We start from the raw sequence: 6,361 nt of genomic DNA on the forward strand, positions 1-6,361 counted from the left end.
CTTTTCCCCAAGCCTCACTTTGCAAAATTGCTGACAAGTTTGCACAAATTGTGATCAGGCTGTGGTACAAGTCTGTCCTTCATTCTGGAACCAGGGAGCAGACTAAAGTGTTGACTGACATCACTTCCATTCTACCTGAAAGACTCAGACCTCTTCTGTGGAGAGTCCTTTGTTACTGACAATTTAATATGAGGTGTCCTGGTTCCAGGTCTAGAGTGCTAATCGTTAGCAAAAGCATCAATAACAACACATTGTAGGCAGGAAGATCGGAGTCCCTGGGACCCTTCTCATACTTACCTGGAAAAGAAGAAAACATGGTCCCCTAGGTAGTTTTCCCAGGGCGAGGCCTATCTACTGCACTCCAGATTTCCCCATATGTGGAAAACCGAACTGCATAGTTTGTGGTAGAGGGGGGCTGCATTCATTCTCTCCCCTGGTAGTTTGTGGTAGTTGGGGGCTGTGTTCATTCTATCCCCTCGCAGTCACTGTTTCCAAATGTCAGATTCCCATGCCTGCAAGTGGGTGTTGCCCAAGTGCCTAAATCTATGTATTCCCAGGAGACAAGCAAGATAAACAGGAGCCTATCCACAGGGAGCCAGACCAACCTCCCCACAGCCTTCCTCTTTGCTATGGTGTCAACAAATACGTTTCCCAGCCCCAATAATTATTAGTGCCCCTGTTACTGGATAAGTGTCCAGCTGCCTGTCCCTGTCAGCCAATATGCAGAGACAGGGTTAGGTTCACCCGATCCTATTTGTCAGAAGGCCAGCAACTCTGGAGAAGAGTGAGAGTAGCCTCTCCAAGATTGTTCTATTCTTCCATTTCTAAAACCACAGATTTATACATAAAAGTTAAAAGCATGAACCATACTAACCTTTACCTTAAACAAATATAATCTTTATGGCAATTTCAGATATGAAATGAAAACATTACCTATGTCAGAATTACTTATTATGTCAATAACCCTGTACTAATTATGGTGAGCAAATCGGACTAACCTTTAACTAAACAATAGTTATTACACTTTTCTTAAGTAACAATAATGGTCATAACTCATGACCCCAATAAACAATCTTTGACATAACCCATGACCCAAAGCAACATTTCTGATTCAGAAGTTAATCTCCTAAATCAATTGCCCAAACTACTCAAGTTATACACTTTTAGGTTAAAGGTAGATTTATAAAACAAGGACCTCAATCAGGCCAGACCAGCTGTGTGGGCTCAGCCTTGGCCTGGCTGACTCCATCTTATTCCCATATGTGTCCTTTCACCCGCTTCCCCTAAGAGAGGATTCCCCGTCTCATCCCCAGTCAAAGAGAATAATCATCTAGATTTCCTCATAAGTAGTGCTGGGATAGTGACTACAGTCTGCATCTGCTCTATAGTAGGAAATAAAACTGGAGTGAACCATTTTTTGCGGTTTTTCCTTATAGATATTTTATATTTGAATGTAAATCAATTAGGAAACTGGGTGTCTGATTTTACACAAAGAGGAGTAATTTTGCTGAATGCATTGGGAGATAATTTTTTTGTTTGTTTGTTTTTTGTTTTGGGGAAATACTTTCAAAAATTATTATTTTATTTACATTTGATTCCCACCCTCAACATTTTAGTATAAAAAGGTTTTAGCAACTAGATGCAGTGACATGCACCTGTAATCCCAGCTACTTGGGAGGTTGAGGTAGAGGATATCTTGAGCCTAGGATTTTGAGACCAGCCTGCACAACATCTTGAGCACTTGTCTCAAAAAATACTTTCCAAGGCTCGGTGCCTGTAGCTCAGCAGCTAGGGTGTCAGCCACGTACACCAGAGCTGGCAGGCTTGAACCGAGCCTGGGCCTGCCAAACAACAATGACAACTGCAATGAAAAATAGCCAGGCATTGTGGCAGGGGCATGTAGTCCCACATACTTGGGAGGCTGAGGCAAGAGAATCAGTTAGGCCCAAGAGTTGAAGGTTGCTGTGAGCTGTGATGCCATAGCACTCTACAGAGGGCAACAAAGTGAGACTCTGTCTCAAAAAAAGAATAAATAATTTCCAACACAGAGAAACACAGAAGTGTTAAATGAATACCCATATATTCACCACACAGGTTCCATAATTGACTTTATAATATTTGTTTTCTCACATAACTGTTTATCTATCTTATTGCATATCCATAAATACATCTAAATTAATTAATGCATTTTAATGTATGTTGTGCACTATAAATACTGAACTATATTAATGAAGTATACAAAAGGAAAATAAAAGAAAGATATTGATGATGCTCAGGGAAGTTCAAAACATGACCCCCAAAATATGACTTGTTGGTATAGAGAGTATTTTGAATTAAAGATCCTTATAGATCAACAGACTTTGGGAAGGATTTTCATGTATTTTCATAAAACCCAGATGGACCCATCAAAAAGAACAATTGCCTTTTCTTTCTCTTTCTTATCCAGAATATAAACAGACCTGGACCAACCCATTTTCAAGACAATACCTGTCTTTCAGGCTAACCTAATTTCCAAAGAGAAATATTTACAAGTCAATCTGTCCTCTTTCATATACCCATTCTCCCAAGTATCAATACATCCTCCCTAGTAACCACTACTTCCCCTCAAAAGAATCACCTGTATTCCTCTTTTCCCCGGCCTCTACAGTGAGTGTGTTTCTGAACTCCACTGGCATGTTGGGTAGTCACTTTGTAGTTCTTCCCATGAGCACAGCAAATACATGGATGTCTTTCTCTTATTAATCTGCCTTATTGTGAATTGATCTTTTAGTGAACATTCTGGGGACAAAGATGTTTTCCTTCTCCCCCACAATACTCAGCATCATAAATTATTAAGGAAGCAGATGCTTACACCATAATGTACCATTCTTTTCCTCTTAGAATGGGTTTATATAAACCTAACAATATGAAGTGCTGTGGGGAAGTGGAGCAGCTAGAATTCTTACACATACAACAAGAATGTGGGTATGCAAAATGGAACATGGACTATGAAAAACTGGCAGTGTCATAAATTTAATCAATGCTTCATTTGTTGCTCATCAGTCTTAATCCTAATTCCAAGAAAAAAGACAACCTCCATGCACATAAAATCCCATATGTAAAAGTTGACAGCAGTGTAGGGCCAAGTGTTAGTGCTCCTTTTATCCTTGGAAAATTTATGGGAATGTTAATTCACAAAGGCAAATTAATTGGAGAAAAGGCGTGAAATTTGTTAACATGTGCATAGGGGGAACCACAAAATGATTGTCTACCCACCCGCAAGGGGTGTAGAAGCTTATCAACCATTTTGAGGTTACAGAAAGAGTTTGAGCTCAGACTACACGAGTCATTCTGAAACTTTTGAGACAGACCGTGTTATTGCCCATTGTTTCACTTCCAAGGAACACAGTTGACAACATCCTTTCTGATTCACCAGGGCAAGTTTCAACCTGCCAGTCTTATCGGTCTGCTGGGGGTGGGGGGAGAGGGCTTCATTTGTTTCTATCTGTGAATGTCCTTGAGTTTTGTATTTCTCAAAACTTTTGTAATGACCAATGTATAACTAAAAACAGGGTATTGGGTGAATCAGGTTTTAGTGGCAGGACAGGTTGTGGGAGGGAGAGAAGATGAGTCTTGGCTTGCAAGGGTGATCTGGTTATGTAGATGAAACCTCTCAGATAGTATCTCTCAGAGAAAACAGATGGTAGATGTCTTTCAGACCTTTAAAAGGCATCAGCCTCACAGTTAATCTTCCCTAGATCCTGACAAGGAAAGGCCTGTCTTCATCAATGCAGATTTTCTACAGAAAAAATTTCCTCCACAAAAGATGGCTTTGCAGGGCTACTTCTGTTTTTGAACTCTCTAAAAACTACCTCAAAATATGTCAAAGAAATGTATTTGGGGATAAAATATTTTGATTTCTTTCAGCAGAAAGAAGAGAATGCAGAAAGATTTCTCCCCTACAGCAGCATTATTCATAATTGCCCCAAACTGGAAATAACCCAATTATCTATCAGCCTGTGAATGGGTAAAGAAAGTACGATACATTCATGTCATATAATATTACAATAGATTGTTACTCTACAATCTCCAGTGAATTATTCTAAATGTTACATACTGTGTGATTGCAGGTATACAACATTCTTACAAAGGCAAAATTAAAGGGATAGGAAAACCATTAGTGATTTCTAGGACTAGGAGTATGCAAAGAGATTGATTTAAAACAGCGTGGGGGTGTTATATGTTGACTATGGTGGGCATCATGAAAGCACAAGCACATATAGTGAGAATAAGATAGAGTCTGTCAGGTGAGGGCTGAGACGACCCAGCCTGGCCAGTCTAGGTCCTAGCTGACCTTCACCTCATGTCTTCCAACCTTGTTTTGTAAATCTGGCTTTCACCTAAAAGTATCTCTTTTGAGTAGTTTAGGGCAATTGATATAGAAGATTAACTTCTGAATCAGAAAGGTTTTGGGTCATGGGTTATGTGAATTAGTATTTATTATGGGTCATGGGTTATGAGCATATATAGAATCAGGTGTACCTGCCCAAAATAGACCCACCCTGCCCAGACAGGGTCAGGTTGATGACTTGTCCAGGAAGGGTCAGACTCACGTCCCTCCCAGGAAATAGGAATATTGCCAATTGCTGCCCTCCATGACCCTTGAAATACCCATCGCCATAACTCACATGTGGAATTTCTTTCTTGATTTTACCCCATCTGCATCCAGGTGGAAATAAAGACCACATTACTTCTACAGAACAGGAATTCCATTTTCCTTTATTTTATGCCTTGGAATAATCTTTCGGCCGTGGGTCCAGAACTGTTCACCATTATTGTTGTTTAAGATAAGTGTTAATAACTGTTGTTTAATATAAAGATTAGTACAGTTCTTGTTTTTAACTTTTATGTATAAATCTGTGATTTTGGAAATGGAAGAATGGAACAGTCTTGGAGAGGCTACTCTCACTGTTCTTTGGAATTGCTGTTCTTCTGACAAATAAGGTCTGGTGGACCTATCCCTGTCTCTGCATACTGGCTGACAGTGACAGGCAGCCAGATACTCTTCATCTGGTAACAATGACTCAACTATGTATTTGTAAAAATTCATAGAATTGTACACCTAAAAAGGGAATTCTTTTATATCCACAAATTATGCATCACTGAGCCTGAGTTACAAAATAAGGGACAATGGAGACAATTGTGCTGGCAAATCTGTTTGCTAGAACTGGAATCTATTGCAACTCACAAGCCTGGATGGTGAATTAAAGTGAATTTTGGCCATTTTCAGCTATCAGCTCTTCATGGGCTACCTGTTCCTGCTCTGAGGTCTGTGACAGGCTTTTGTGCCCATGGTCCTGAAGCAACTTGCTTGCAACTTTCAGGAGTCATGGTAGCAATAAGAACTCTGTTCTCCAAATATTTGGGGGTCTGTGTTTTCATTGATGATTGCTGTTTCTGATCACAAAAGTGTAGACAAAGATGTTGGCATTCATTGTTACACTATTCCTCATTATTTCAAGCTTTTCCTCTGGAATAAAAACAACTCCTAGGCACTTCTGGTGCCTTTGAAATGAACTATAGAAATGATCCCTGAAAGTATAGTCTTACTTCTGGTGCCTTTGTATCCTTCTTCATTTTTATCTTCCCTGCCCCTTTTAAGGAAGCAGATATTAAAGACCCAACATTCAAAAGCAACTACATCAGCAGAGCAAATTGGAAAAGTCGCTGCAAAGGCTCAGGGCAGACAAAACCTGAGAAGACCTTAAGCTTACACAGAAGGGTGATTTCTCAGCACAGAGACACCCTATAACAATGGGAAAAAAGGCAAAACTTCTGGGGAAGAGAGAGAATCTGATTTCCAGAGTTACCATGCCATTAGATTCAAATGTCCAGGTTTAACAACAACACCAAAAACCACACAAGGCATACAAAGCAGTATGAAAGTATGCCTGGTTTAAAGGAAAAAAATTAAACAATAGACATTTTCTTTAAGAAAGATCTGGTAGCAGATCTATTAGACCAACACTTTAAAACAACTGTCTTAATCATGCTCAAAGAACTGAAAGAAGACGTGAAGACAGTTAACAAATCCATCCATGTACTAAATATAAAAATAGGCACGGAGAGCTAGAAAACAAAAAAGAAACTCCAAAGGAATTGTGGAGCTGAAAACCACAATCACTGAAATAAAAACTCACAAGAGGGACTCAAGGCAAATTTGATCAGACTTAAGAAAGAATTAGAAAACTTGGAGATAGAACCATTTAAATTACTGGGTCTGAGAAACAGAAAAGAAAAAAAATTTGAGTGAAAGTGGAGAGCCAATGGTACTTGTAGGGTGCCATCAAGCACATCCACATTTTTTGAGTCTGAGAAGAAG

The 6,361-nt window shown here is 39.5% G+C and overlaps 1 pseudogene; it reads right to left on the reverse strand.

Moving 5' to 3' along the window:
• Positions 1-5,484: 5,484 nt before the first annotated feature.
• Positions 5,485-5,587, reverse strand: LOC128576619 (uncharacterized; annotated as a pseudogene).
• Positions 5,588-6,361: the final 774 nt, after the last annotated feature.

Source organism: Nycticebus coucang, chromosome 24, assembly GCF_027406575.1.
Source record: "Nycticebus coucang isolate mNycCou1 chromosome 24, mNycCou1.pri, whole genome shotgun sequence".
Taxonomy (NCBI): domain Eukaryota; kingdom Metazoa; phylum Chordata; class Mammalia; order Primates; family Lorisidae; genus Nycticebus; species Nycticebus coucang.